The following is a 15,751-nucleotide window of genomic DNA, read 5'->3' on the forward strand; positions in this document are numbered from 1 at the left end:
GAATGAGGTATGGTAATAGGATACAAGGGTGGGCCAGAAGGGTGAAAGGAGTGTGTTTTATGGGCACAGCACAATCTATTCTCTCATACCGCTCTGATAAATAGGTAGACAAGGAGAGCTGACCAATACGCTTAGGGAGAGTTGACCAATCCAACCAGTAAATCCCCTGTATGCTGTTATATACTGGGTACCACATACAGTACAGCACTGATTCACAAAGCGGTGCTAACAGTTTGCACGCTGGTGAAAAGCCCTTTATCACGCCTAAACTCAGTTTAGGCATGATAAGTTTAGGTGTGATAAGTTTAGGCATGATAAGTTTAGGTGTGATAAGTTTAGGCGTGATAAGTTTAAGCACCAACTGGGTTAGCACCGCAGTGCACAGATGATCAAAAGTTTTGCGCTAGCAAAGTCTGGTGCACTTTGCATAGAGTTTAATGGCGCTGCTTTGCGTGCGGGACTTTGCGCGCGATCTACACTTATCATGCCTAAACTTATCACACCTAAACTTATCACGCCTAAACTGGCTTTTTACCAGCGTGGTGCAATGGTTATCACGCCTAAAGTCTCTAACTGGGTTAGCACCGCTTTGTGAATCGAGCCCCTTAACTACCTCCTGCTATTCCTTTTACAGGAGGCAACCAAAATCCTTATACACGCTCTAATTCAGAGGTGCCAACACTTTTTTGGCTTGTGAGCTACTTTAAAGCAGTAGGATCAGCCATACTATGCCAGGGAAAACACATATATAAGTAAATAAATACTTGATCTACTTACATCTACTTACATAACACATGTATTTTACTGTCCACGTTTTGATTTCAGTGAATGTTATATAGTAAATGACAAGAATTGGTGGGGGCCATGTCTTTTGCCCACAGTTAAGGCTAACTCGTGATGTCATTTCTGCCCTTTACTTTTTTTCTTGTCTCCTCCAATCGCTAAGTCGCCTCAGCCTTGCTTGTAAACACAAGTGAGTAGTGGATTAGGTTTCAGATAAGCAGCTGGCAGGGAAATAAAGGAAAGAGGAGGAATACATTATAGATAAAGAGAATGCAATTCTTTGGCACCGACTACTAAAGGGCCAGTGCTCCTTAAGTATGTGATAACTCCAAATCATAACAGCAGAAAAAGTTTTGAAAGTTTTGAATGCAGGATTAGCATCTTTATCACTTAATACACTCAGACCAGTTGCTGTTGAAATTTGATTTTTATGGTGACGATACCGCTTTAAAAAATTAACAAGTCAATATGATCTACTTATGTATCATTTTAGGAGCACACTTGTTTATACAGAATAGAAAATGTAGTGTGGTCGGGATCTACCATCTACCTAATGGGCACCCCTGCTCTAATTATATCCTGTCTTGACTACTGTAACACCTTACTCTTCGGTCTACCAAAAACCAGACTGGCACCTCTCCAGTTGCTACTGAACTCTGCTGCCCACCTCATCCACCACTCATCTTATGCAGTCTCTCTCTGCCAATCACTTTATAAGCTACCTAGTACCCAAAAGATCCTGTTTAATGCAGATTCAAACTCAGAACTTCCTTTCTGCTCTAAAACATATTCAATAGCATAATAACTTAAAAAAAAACATTTCTTTGTTACGGCTGATACAAATCCTAAAATAAATCTCCAGAGTTTCTACTTCCTGCTTTCGTGGAAGCAGACCTGTGCTTTTAAATGAGCTTATCTGCTGTAGAAGTCAGGTGATACAGGGGAGAGGTCAAATTACAACTTGTGAATAGACACACATGAGGGGGAATTAGGCAGGCTAAGCTCTCTAAATGCATACAAAATGCATTTCTATATAGTTTCCTTCTTTCCTGTGCAAGAGTTCAGGTCCACATTAAAGAAAACTTGTAACTTTAATCTCAATAAAAATTAGACACTTACCCATGGAGGGGGAAGCCTCGGGTTCCTAATGAGGCTTCCCCCAGCACTCCGTTCCAGCGCTGGCAGCTTAAGCCCCCAAAGAAACAATAATCTGGGCTGTGCATGCGCAGTAGTGGCTTTCCTTCAGGCTCTGGCAGAAATAGCGAAGCCCGCTAACCCAATCGGGCTTGGCGATTTCTGCCAGAGGCCAAGGGGGAGCTGATATTGAGGATTTTGACACACCTGAGGAGGCGTCAGTATACCCGTAACACAAAGTATGTCTTATGTTGTGAGAAAACGCGGAAAAGCCGCCGCGTGTGCTCAGAACAAGGCGGCTGATTCCGCATCCAAGGCGGCGGTTTGCACGTGTAGGCCTATATCTGCCAGTATGGCTGTACGCGGAGAAAACGCTGCATGCCCTGATAGCGGTGCGGCTGGTTCCGCGTCCAGCACGGCGGGTGGTACGCAAGACATGTCTGGTGTGGCTGGAACTGATAGTCCACACAGGTTCAGAAGAGGCAGAAATTTAATGACAGCCAGAAGGGATTCAGCTGACCAAGCCGGTCAGCTGACGATTCAACCAGTTCCCATTGGTCCAGCACTTAGGGGAGGCGCTGGAGAGCGCTGGGCTATATATACTGGGTGCTGGTCATTCACTGGTTGTCTGTCGTTGCGATCACTACGTGGAAGCACTCAGACCTTATTGTCAGAATCTGTGTTATCATTCTGTTATACTTCAGACTAGTTCCAGGGTGTTGATGATCAAGGAGCTCACACCCAAGACTAGGGATTTGTGTTATCATTCTGTTATACTTCAGACTAGTTCCAGGGTGTTGATGATCAAGGACCTCACACCCAAGATTAGGGACTTGTATTATCATTCTGTTATACTTCAGACTAGTTCCAGGGTGTTGATGATCAAGGACCTCACACCCAAGATTAGGGACTTGTGTTACCATTCTGTTATTCTTCAGACTAGTTCCAGGGTGCTGATGATCACAGGGCTCACACCCAAGACTAGGCATTGTTTATTATCTGTTATGACTTTCTGCTTTCCTGACCACTCTTCTGTTCACCGATTCGGTGCTTCGCTATATCTGATACTCTGTTGCCAAACCCTGCTTGCCTTAGGATTACCGAATCAGCCTCCTGTCTTTGTACTTTGTATATCCGTGTGTTGCCGACCTGGCTTGTCCGACCTTGAGAGCTATCTCCTCAGTTAAGAGATAGTTCACAGATCAGTCAGTGACATCCATCTATTGATGTCACTCCCGCTCTGGTCCTTCCTCTCCCAGTCTGACTCCTCCCTGCGGGAGATTCTCAGGCTGCTAAAAAGGTACTCATACCCTAGCAGTATTACTGACTGCTTTGTACCTGTTCTCCTGATATTGTTCTCAAAGTATTTCTGTTGCACCAAACACTCCTATCTCTCAGGTGTCCAGAGGTTAGTAATATATCTGATTATCGGTGATACTGCAGATCATCAATAATCAGGTATATATCTGTATTTTTGGTGATACTGCAGATCACCAATAATCAGACCCTCGCTGTGTTACACTGATCGTTACATATGCTCAATAAATCACAAACGCAAGTTTGAAGCCTGGGAAGTGCCTTTTGCGATTGATTGGAGCTGATATTGTGGTTGCGTGAGGCTTCAGACAAATGCGTCTTGGGGGTTCCAACGCTGGACCCCCTCTAGCTGCGGAGGACAGGGGAAGCCTCCTTAGGACCCAGAGGCTTACCCTCCCGAGGTAAGTAACCCCTAGGGCAGTGATGGCGACTCAAAATCAACCTATTTATCACTGAGTGGCAACCCGGCATTTTATAAGGGAAACGGTGGTTTTAATTAAGAAAACACATCTCATACATTAGTAAATCCACTCTACATTTAAAATGCAGCAATTACTTCCTTGTATGAAATGCAGAAATTAACCTCATATACCAAATGCAGCAATCCCTCCCCCTATGAAAAGAAGCAATTGCAGCACATTTAAAATGCATCAATCACCTCACGGACTGATGGGTTCTAGGCTGGCTGGGGATGGGTGCTAGGCAGAATGGGAAGTCCATGGTTTGTATTTCTCTCCAGACACACTCCAAGCCAGCCTAGTACCCATCCCCAGCTCCCCAGCCAGACTGCCGAACACCCAACCCCAGCCAGACTAGCACTTATCCCCAACTCCTCAACCAGCCTTATACTCATTCTCAGCTCCTCAGCAAGCTTAGAACCCATTCCTTGCTCCCCATCCAGCCTATCACCAATCCCCAGCTGTCGAAGACAGCCTAGCACCCATCCCCAGCTCCTCAGCCAGCCTAGTACCCATCCCCATCTCCCCAGCCAGTCTAGCACCCATCCCCAGCTCCATTGCCAGTCTAGTACCCAGGGGCGCCTCTAGCCTTCTTGTCACTCCAGGCAAGAAATCCTGTGGCGCCCCCCCCCCATAAAAAATAAAACAAAAATCATATACATTATAGAACACTTCACACATGATATAAGCCATCAGAGAGGGATAACTATGAAATGGGGCCCTAGGCAAGATAACACTTTGCCCTCCACTGATGGTCACCTGGCTTATTTAGTTAGATTTGGTGGGGGCTAGCAACCACCAGGCCCCTAAACTCTCTCTAGACCCTAGGCAGCTGCCTAAGTTTGCCTTGTGGATGATCAGCATTGTATGCCATACAGCACATGCTGCCAGTATGCACCAGTATGCAAATATGTTACCACCTGTTAGGGTAGGACTAGAGTGGGTATATCATGACATTGAAGGGCTGATATGGTAAGGTGGTTTAAGGCCCAGTGCACACCGAGCGGTTGTAGCAGCGATCCACCAACCGCATTTGTCTGTAAAAACGCTTGGCTAATGTATTTCCATGGGATGGTGCACACCAGCGGTTTGAGGTTTTTAGCAAACCGCAAACGTGCCTCCTGCTGCACATTTGCGGTTTGCAGAAGCGATTCTGCCTCAATGTAAAGTATAGGAAAAATGCAAACCGCTCTGAAAAACGCTAGATCAGAGCAGTTTTCCAGGCGTATTTGTTACAGAAGCTGTTCAGTAACAGCTTTTACTGTAACAATATTTGTAATCTGCTTCACAAAAACGCTCGGCATGTTTAGAAAATGTCTCTAAACATGCCTAGAATCGCTCTGAAATCTGCTCCAAAACCGCTAGCGTTTTGAGGATCTGCTAGCGGTTTTGGTGTGCACTGGGCCTAACAGTTTGATTCATAATCCATTCTGGAGATAAGCACAGTGTGTTTGTAGTGTAAGTGATACAAGAGAAGAGAAGTAGAATGGAGGGAGGAAGGGTAGTAGAGGGTCAGAATTGATGACATGGATGAGCAGATATCTATGAGTAGAATAGAGGCTCAGTGGGTACCACTACTGCATTTTAGTGCTGAGTCCTAGGCTTGAACATTGGCCAGGGCAAAATCTGCATGGAGTTTCTGTCTTCAGACACTTCAGACATTTCCTGCATCCTAAAAAACATACTAATAAGTCAACTGGTTTACCCCAAAACAATCCTATATTGAAAATATTAGACTATAACTTTGGTAGGGATTAGACTGTGAGCCCCTCTGAGGACAGTCAGTGACATGACTATGTACTCTGTAAAGTGCTTCAGGAGATGTCAGTGCTATATAAATAAACAATAATAATATGGTAGGACATTATACTATGACTATGGTAGGGTTAGATTGTGAGCTCCTCTGAGGACAGTCAGTGACATGACTATGTACTCTGTAAAGTGCTTCAGGAGATGTCAGTGCTATATAAATAAATAATAATAATATGGTAGGACATTAGACTATGACTATGGTAGGGTTAGATTGTGAGCTCCTCTAAAGACAGTCAGTGACATCACTATGTACTCTCTACAGTGCTGCAGAAGATGTCAGTGCTATATAAATACATAATAATAATATGGTAGGACATTAGACTATGACTATGGTAGGATTAGATTGTGAGCTCCTCTGGGGACAGTCAGTGACATGACTATGTACTCTGTAAAGTGCTGCAGAAGATGTCAGTGCTATATAAATACATAATAATAATATGGTAGGACATTAGACTATGACTATGGTAGGATTAGATTGTGAGCTCCTCTGAGGACAGTCAGTGACATGACTATGTACTCTGTAAAGTACTGCAGAAGATGTCAGTGCTATATAAAGTACTGCAGAAGATGTCAGTGCTATATAAATACATGATAATAATATGGTCGGACATTACAGTTTGACTATGGTAGGGATGAAATTGTAAGCTCCAGTGAGCAGTCAGTGACATGACTATGTACTCTGTAAAGTGCTGAAGATGTCAGTGCTACATAAATACACAATAATAGTTCCAAATGCTACTGGCTCCCCTGAAGAGTGCTCAGACTAGTGTACATAGTTGTGCACATTGTTCCCCAAGTAGCAGTTGTTTGGTCAGAGAGACAGTGGGAGAGGGAGCATGAGCAGAGGGTGAGGGCAAGCAAAGTTAAGCTCCACACTCACCACAGTGACTGCAACAACACAGGAAGATGGATCCAGCGAGGTGTCCCTCATGACAAGCGTCCAGCGATTCATCTTCCTGCCAGCGGGTATGTGAGATGTCACGTGACATTACAGGACGGGCGCGAACAAGAAGTCAAGCGACCTCAGTACTTTACTTGATCCTCAGTGACGGTCACTTTTCACCACACAACGCTAAGCGATGTCACGACATCGTGTAAATGACTACTTGTCGCTCAAAAAAAAAAAATTGATGAACATCGGGAAAATCGTTGGAAAAATCGTGAGGTGGTACATAGCATTAGAGAGAGGGCAAACAGACAGCATTAATGGAAATACATTATTATGCCATCTTCAATTATAAGTAGTGATGGATGTAATTACACACATTGCTTACATGTCCATTATCATTGTTTGAGCTTTAGATGCTGCCCTCCTATTCACTCACGCACAATGAAAGACAAAACCTGCAACCCCCACTGTGTCCATTACACACTTCAAACACTGTCCTGTTGAATTCAGGGAGAAGTGCAGGCTGTGTAGGGGAGAGGATCAGATGATCCATAGCTAGTCATGGCGATCCTCCTGACATCTAGACATGCAGACATTCTAGCAGAGCACACAGCTGTCTGCAGAGTTTACTGTTTGTTTGTTTGTTTGTCTCACTCCCTCTGCAGACTCAGTAACATTTGGGGGAAGGGCGCTGTCGCTGTCTCCTCTGTAGAGGGGCAGAGAACAGCTATAAGCCAGACACCTTCTTCTTAGGGAGTATCTATAATTCTGAAGTCTGAATGATTCTTTAGTGACTTAGCAGAAGACTATTAATGAAAAGAGCAGAGTAACCAAGCAGCTCAGGGTGACCCAAGCTACTAGGAATGTATAGGGGGATAAAAGGAACCAAATGCCCTCCTACTAAAAAAGCAAAGCTTGGTGTAATTTGCCTTCTTAAAACAGAAGGAAATCTTTTTCTCTCCAGTCCCTTACAACGGTCTTTCAGGACAGGAATTTTTATTTCCCCTTGGACTGACAGTAATTTATTGCGCCTTCCCCATCAAAGCCACTCCAAGCCGCTGCCTGGGTGGTCAGTAGGTAAAGGCGCCCCTGCTAGTACCCATTCCCAGCTCCCCAGCAAGCCTAGCACCCATCCCCAGCCAGCCTACCACCCATCCCCAGTCAGCCTAGCACACATCCCCAGCTCCCCAGTCAGCCTAGTAACCATCCCTAACCAGCCGAGTACCCATCCCCAGCTCTACCTCCAGCTTAGAACCCATTCCTTGCTCCCCAGCCAGCCTAGCACCAATCTCCAGCTCTCCAAGGCAGCCTAGCACCCATCTCCAGCTCCCCAGCTGGCATAGAACCCATCCACAGTCCCCCATCCAGCCTAACACCCATCCCCAGCCAGACTGGGTACACACCCTTAGCTCCCCAGCCAGCCTCTACCTATCCCTAGCTCTCAAACCTAGCACCTATCCCCAGCCAGTCTGGAGGCTCCAGCCTGAGCCCCCTCCAGCTCCAGTCCATGCTCAAATCACCTAATTGCCCCTGGGCCCCTCAGGCTCAGGCTCTTGCATGTCACCTTAATCTGACATTTGGAAAGCTTTACGTCAGTGCAGAAATTCATTATAAAAATGCAAACTGCAAAAGCATGCTGAAGACAAAAACCTGAGCAATAAAAGGGAGGTTGGTGCAAAATAGAAGGTGCGTAAAACAAAATAGGAAGATCTGTGCATTTGTTATTGAACACTAATAGCTAGACTTCTGTAGACCTTTCATTCACCACCACCAAAATGAGCATGGCATGGCGGGCATGACTGTGGGACCTGGGGCGATGGTGCGTAGCATGGCGGGCATGACTGCGTAGCCTAGGGCGATGGCCCCACTTGACACCCCCCCCCCCCCCTAAAGGCCACCCCTCGTAGGTGTGTGTATGATTTACCAGTTAACAGGGAAGAATGGGGGCTTGGATCCAAGAGGGGGGCACCATGCTAATTTTGCTGGGGTGGTTTCATAGGTTATTGGCATAAACTGACAATGTTTCAGTCCGAAACACTGTCATCATCATGCTCCTTTTTGCCTGGAAAGCAGTGTGCTGTCTGTTTTTGCTGCTTAAAGAGACCATGAGCAGTCCCATAAAATTTCACTTACCTGGGGTTTCCTTCAGCCCACCGTAGGCCGCGAGGTCCCCGGTGTCATCCTGGCTCCTGTCTGTGTCCCTCCGGCGGCTCGCATTACCAGTCCTGTGCATGCGCGTTTTGCTAAATCTAACCACGGATGCGCTGGACTATCGTCCAGGGCCGCCGTGATGACGAGGAGCATCAGAAATCAGGAAAAGCCGGCCCGACACCAAGTCCCAGGTGTTGCCGGTAACGGGAGCAGTCGGAGGGAAACGGACAGGAGCCAGGATGACGCCAGGGGAGCTCGCGGCCTACGGTGGGCTGGAGAAAGCCCCAGGTAAGTGAAATTTTTGATTTTAGGGGACTGCTCTTTAATGGGCATTGGAAGCTGTGGGCAAAGTCCTCCTCCTAGTGTTTCTTATTCTGATGTAATTTAGCATGTATGAACATGCACCAGTATTGGTGACGTCTCTAACCACACAATAACAATGTCTGGATATTTGTATTGCTGGATGTCCCGATTGTACAGAATTTTGAACCTCTCAAGTATCTATGTTCCCCAATATTTGTTTTGGTCTATGTAAAGGTGGCCACACACGATACAATAAAATGATCCGATTTTACGGCAATTCGATAAAAACGATCAGATCTCCCGAAAAAATTGAAAGCTTTTTTTTTCATTCGACTGAAAAATCCGATCGGATTTCCCGTTTTCTTCGATTTTTATCGATCCAGAATGCCAGATATTTTTCTTCAATCTTTGTAAAGATTGTATGGTGTGTGTTAGATTGTCAATTTATTAATATACACACCCTAGCAATTTTCTCTGATTTTCCAATCATTTTTATCATAATTGGGGACAAAATTGAACATAGGTGTGTGGTACATTGGTCAGATTTTTGAAATGTTACAATCAGTCAGAAAAATTGATTGCAATTCTTAAATTGAACAGATATTTAAAAAATTGTATGGTGTGTGGCCACCTTAACCACTTGCCGACCGCCCCCAGCCGATGGGCGGCGGCAAAGACTGGGCCCAAACGACCGCAATACGCCCATCGGCGGGGGCGGCTGCGGGAGTGGCTATGCGGCGATCGCGTCATTCGTGACGCGATCAGCCGCCGGGGACTGGCTCCGCCCACCACTCGTAGTAACCCGCCGGCCGTTCGGAAGCGCCGGCGGGTTACTAGCACCCGGATCGCCGCATGTACATAGTATAATAATAATGTATACAAAGCCTATTATACTGGCTGCCTCCTGCCCTGGTGGTCCCAGTGTCCGAGGGACCACCAGGGCAGGCTGCAGCCACCCTAGTCTGCACCAAAGCACACTGATTCCCCCCCCCCTGCCCCCTGATCGCCCACAGCACCCCTCAGACCCCCCCCTGCCCACCCCCCAGACCACTGTTTGCACCCAGTCACCCCCCTAATCACCCATCAATCACTCCCTGTCACTATCTGTCAACGCTATTTTTTTTTTATCCCCCCCCTGCCCACTGCCCCCTCCTGATCACCCCCCACCCCTCAGATTCTCCCCAGACCCCCCCCCCCAGACCCCCCCCCGTGTACTGTATGCATCTATCCCCCCTGATCACCTGTCAATCACCTGTTAATCACCCGTCAATCACCCGTCAATCACCCCCTGTCACTGCTACCCATCAATCAGCCCCTAACCTGCCCCTTGCGGGCAATCTGATCACCCACCCACACCAATAGATCGCCCGCAGATCCGACATCAGATCACCTCCCAAGTGCAGTGTTTACATCTCTTCTCTCCTCTAAACACCCACTAATTACCCATCAATCACCCATCAATCACCCCCTATCACCACCTGTCACTGTTACCCATCAGATTAGACCCTAATCTACCCCTTGCGGGCACCCAATCACCCGCCCACACGCTCAGATTGCCCTCAGACCCCCCTTTATCAATTCGCCAGTGCAATATTTACATCTGTTATTCCCTGTAATAACCCACTGATCACCTGTCAATCACCTGTCAATCACCCCCTGTCACTGCCACCCATCAATCACCCCCTGTCACTGCCACCCATCAATCAGCCCCTAACCTGCCCCTTGCGGGCAATCTGATCACCCACCCACACCAATAGATCGCCCGCAGATCCGACATCAGATCACCTCCCAAGTGCAGTGTTTACATCTCTTCTCTCCTCTAAACACCCACTAATTACCCATCAATCACCCCCTATCACCACCTGTCACTGTTATCCATCAGATTAGACCCTAATCTGCCCCTTGCGGGCACCCAATCACCCGCCCACACACTCAGATTGCCCTCAGACCCCCCCTTATCAATTCGCCAGTGCAATATTTACATCTGTTATTCCCTGTAATAACCCACTGATCATCTGTCAATCACCTATCAATCACCCCCTGTCACTGCCACCCATCAATCACCCCCTGTCACTGCCACCCATCAATCAGCCCCTAACTTTCCCCTTGCGGGCAATCTGATCACCCACCCACACCCACACTGCAAACTACCACTCTGCTGCACCCCCCCCCCCCTGCAAAGTACCACTCTGCCGCACCCCCCCCCCCCTGCACCTCCGCCAGCCCCCCCGCCCCACGATGCAGGCCCAACCCCCCCCCCCCCTCCACCCACCGCACAATCCTCAGCAGAGCTGAACTCGCACACTGGGAGCACGCATCGAGCAATGCATTCCCTGAGGCTACTAACCTAGTGGAGGCGATCTGGGAGCATGTAGACCTCCTTATGAGGAACTATGCGCTAGGTCACAGGAGAAAGTGCCACAGAGGGAAGCGGGCAGGAGCTCAGGTGAAACTGAAAAAGAAAGGGCTGCGGTCACCCATTCCATCCATCCTCCTTGCCAACGTCCGCTCCCTTCCAAATAAGCTAGATGAAATTCAGTTACTGAGCCACAAGCCCTCGATCGAAAAGAGCACCCCTGTTCTGTGCTTTACAGAGACGTGGCTAAATGTCAACATCCCGGATGATTCTCTGCACCTGCCAGGCTTCAACCTCCTTCGTGCGGACAGAGACCCCACCTCATCGGGTAAAAAGAGGGGTGGAGGGGTCTGCTTCTATATCAGCTCCAAGTGGTGTCGAGACTTGACCACCCTGACCAAAAGCTGCTCTCCAGACCTTGAAGTCCTCCTAATCAACTGCAGACCATACTACTCACCGAGGGAATTTGCCTCTTTCGTACTCGCCGGGGTCTACATCCCCCCCCCCCCGACGCAGACGTCAAGTGTGCCACACGTACCCTAAGTGACATCATCGCGAAATGGGAAACGACCCTGCCAGACTCCCTCTTCATCATCATGGGGGACTTTAACCAAGCCAACCTCCACTCAGAGATGCCACGCTACGTTCAGCACATCACATGCCCAACCAGGAACCAGAACACTCTGGATCATTGCTATACCATCCTAAGGGGCGCTTACAAGGCTGTCTCTCGAGCAGCCCTCGGCAACTCGGACCATTGCCTCATCCAACTGATTCCTACCTACAAAAGGCGACTTGAGAACTCAAAACCAGCCCTTAAGTCAACCAAGAAATGGACGACGGAAGCAAAGCTAAAACTACAGGCCTGCTTTGACTGCACTGACTGGTCAGCCCTTGCCCCTCCGAACGGCGACCTAGATGTATGGGCGGATAGCGTCACATCCTATATCAATTTCTGCGAGGACATGTGCATCCCGTCAAGGTCCTACAGCGTGTACCCCAACAATAAACCCTGGTTCAACAACAAGCTTCGCCTGCTACGAAGAGCCAAGGAGGGAGCCCACAAGAGTGGCAACCTTGAGGAGTTCAGGAAGGCCAAAAACACCCTCAACAAAGAACTGAGAGCGGAAAAAAGAAGGTTCTCGGATAAACTGCGGCTGAGTCTCTGCTCAAACAACTCGCGTGAAGTCTGGAAAGGTCTCAAGGTGGCCACAAACTTCAAGACCCCCCCTCACCACATGACTCCCAGCGCTAAGCTAGCGGAAGATCTGAATGGGTTTTACTGTAGATTTGAAGACTCCAAAGAAAATGTACCCCACGACCAGGTGCCACTGGTCACGACCTCCCAGGTCCATACTAGCCCAGGCCCCCCAGCCGCACTGATGGTTTCAGAGGCCGAGGTTCTGAGATACCTCAAGCTACTCAATCCTCGGAAAGCTTCGGGCCCAGACGGTGTGTCAAACCTCTGCCTAAAAACCTGTGCAGACCAACTGGCCCCAGTCCTCACTTCTCTGTTCTCACAATCCATAAAGGAACACAGGGTTCCCTCTTGCCTAAAAATCTCCACAATCATCCCCATCCCAAAGAAATCAGGCGCCACTGACCTAAATAATTTCAGACCGGTCGCACTAACTTCAAACATAATGAAGGTCTTCGAGAGGCTGGTCCTTTCCCACCTGAAACACACCACCAAGGAGTTGATGGATCCCTATCAGTTCGCCTACAGGGCCAACAGGTCCGTGGAGGATGCCATCAATATCAGCCTGGAGCACGTTCTGAGCCACCTAGACAGACCAAACACCTATGTCAGGATCCTCCTCTTGGACTTCAGCTCTGCTTTCACTACTATCAGCCCCGACATCCTCTCTGACAGGCTAGCTCTCCTCAATGTGCATCCCAGCCTCTGTCGCTGGCTGAAGGACTTTCTCTCAAACAGGACTCAGACAGTCAAGCTGGGCACCTTCTCCTCGCAGATGCGAGTCACCAACACGGGTGCCCCCCAGGGCTGCGTCCTGTCCCCTATGCTGTTCTCGCTGTACACAAACTTCTGCATCTCAACAAACAGCTCGGTCCAGGTCATCAAGTTTGCAGATGATACCACCATCCTTGGTCTTATAGAGGGGAGCGATGAACGAGCCTATCGCCAACAGATTGCGGATATCTGCAACTGGTGCAAGGCAAACAAGCTTGTACTGAACACAGCTAAAACCGCAGAACTGATCATTGATTTCAGAAAAGGCCGTCCCGAACTCCCCCCGGTCCTCATTGAAGGCACGGAGGTGGCCACGGTCCCGCACGCACGTTTCCTAGGCACCACCATATCCAGCAATCTAAGGTTGGAGGCAAACGTCACAATGGTACAGAAGAAAGCGCAACAACGGTTGTTTTTCCTACGACAGCTGAAAAAGTTTGGAATGTCGCAAGACATTATGACCTGCTTCTACACTGCTGCCATTGAGTCAATAATTGGCTCTTCCATCATCGTGTGGTATGCAGGGGCCTCTGTGAGCGACAGGTACAGGCTACAAAGAGTCATAAAGTCTGCCGAAAGGATCATCGGTACCCCCCTCCCACCACTCAACATTCTCTACTCGTCCAGACTACGCTCAAGGGCCGCTAGGATAGCAAGTGACCCCACCCACCCTGGCAACCGCTATTTCAGTCTCCTCCCCTTAGGCCGCCGCTACAGGTCCTTACCCACCAGGACCACTAGACACAGAAACATCTTCTTTCCACAAGCCATCGACCTCCTCAACGGTCCCCCCCAAGCGCACTCCCTAGCTCCAGCGCTTACACCCGGGAAGTAGCCCGCCCATGGTACATCCCCTTAACTATCCTAGAGCTATTCAACTACGCTACTGCCCTCCTGTACTAATACTGTATAATTGTATATCTGTTTATGGTAAATGTATATCTGTATATCTGTATTACTTGTCTTGTGTATGACTCGAGCCTGCCTGTGCCAAAAATAATTCCAGGTGCAACCCCTGCACTTGGCCAATAAACTTGATTCTGATTCAATAGATCGCCCGCAGATCCGACATCAGATCACCTCCCAAGTGCAGTGTTTACATCTCTTCTCTCCTCTAAACACCCACTAATTACCCATCAATCACCTCCTATCACCACCTGTCACGGTTACCCATCAGATTAGACCCTAATCTGCCCCTTGCGGGCACCCAATCACCCGCCCACACCTCAGAACGTCCTCAGACCCCAGCCCTGATCACCTCGCTAGTGCATTGCTTGCATCTATTTTCCCCCTCTAATCACACCTTGAGACACCCATCAATCACCTCCTGTCACCCCCTAGCACACCTACCCATCAGATCAGGCCCTAATTTGCCCCGTGTGGGCTCCTGATCACTCGGCCAAACCCTCAGATCCCCCTCAGACCCCCTTCCGATCACCTCCCCAGTGCATTGATTGCATCTATTTTCCCCTCTAACCGCCCCCTGAGACACCCATCAATCACCTCCTGTCACCCCCCTAGCACTCCTATCCATCAGATCAGGCCCAAAACATCCTGTCATCTAAGAGGCCACCCTGCTTATGATTGGTTCCACAAAATTTGCCCCCTCATAGACCACCTGTCATCAAAATTTGCAGATGCTTATACCCCTGATCAGTCATTTTGAGAAATTTGGTTTCCAGACTACTCACAATTTTGGGCCCGTAAAATGCCAGGGCAGTATAGGAACCCCACAAGTGACCCCATTTTAGAAAGAAGACACCCCAAGGCATTCTGTTAGGTGTATGATGAGTTCATAGAAGATTTTATTTTTTGTCAAAAGTTAGTGGAAATTGGATTTTTATTGTTTTTTTCACAAAGTGTCATTTTTCACTAACTTGTGACAAAAAATAAAATCTTCTATGAACTCACCATACCGCTAACGGAATACCTTGGGGTGTCTTCTTTCTAAAATGGGGTCACTTGTGGGGTTCCTATACTGCCCTGGCATTTTAGGGGCCCTAAACCGTGAGGAGTAGTCTAGAAAACAAATGCCTCAAAATGACCTGTGAATAGGACGTTGGGCCCCTTAGCGCACCTAGGCTGCAAAAAAGTGTCACACATGTGGTATCGCCATACTCAGGAGAAGTAGTATAATGTGTTTTGTGGTGTATTTTTACACATACCCATGCTGGGTGGGAGAAATCTCTCTGTAAATGGACAATTGTGTGTAAAAAAAATCAAAAATGTGTCATTTACAGAGATATTTCTCCCACCCAGCATGGTTATATGTAAAAATACACCACAAAACACATTATACTACTTCTTCTGAGTACGGCGATACCACATGTGTGACACTTTTTTGCAGCCTAACTGTGCTAAGGGGCCCAAAGTCCAATGAGTACCTTTAGGATTTCACAGGTCATTTTGAGACATTTGGGTTCAAGACTACTCCTCACGGTTTAGGGCCCCTAAAATGCCAGGGCAGTATAGGAACCCCACAAGTGACCCCATTTTAGAAAGAAGACACCCCAAGGTATTCTGTTAGGTGTATGATGAGTTCATAGAAGATTTTATTTTTTGTCACAAGTTAGCGG

This window comes from Hyperolius riggenbachi, chromosome 2 (genome assembly GCF_040937935.1).
Source record: "Hyperolius riggenbachi isolate aHypRig1 chromosome 2, aHypRig1.pri, whole genome shotgun sequence".
NCBI classification, from domain to species: domain Eukaryota; kingdom Metazoa; phylum Chordata; class Amphibia; order Anura; family Hyperoliidae; genus Hyperolius; species Hyperolius riggenbachi.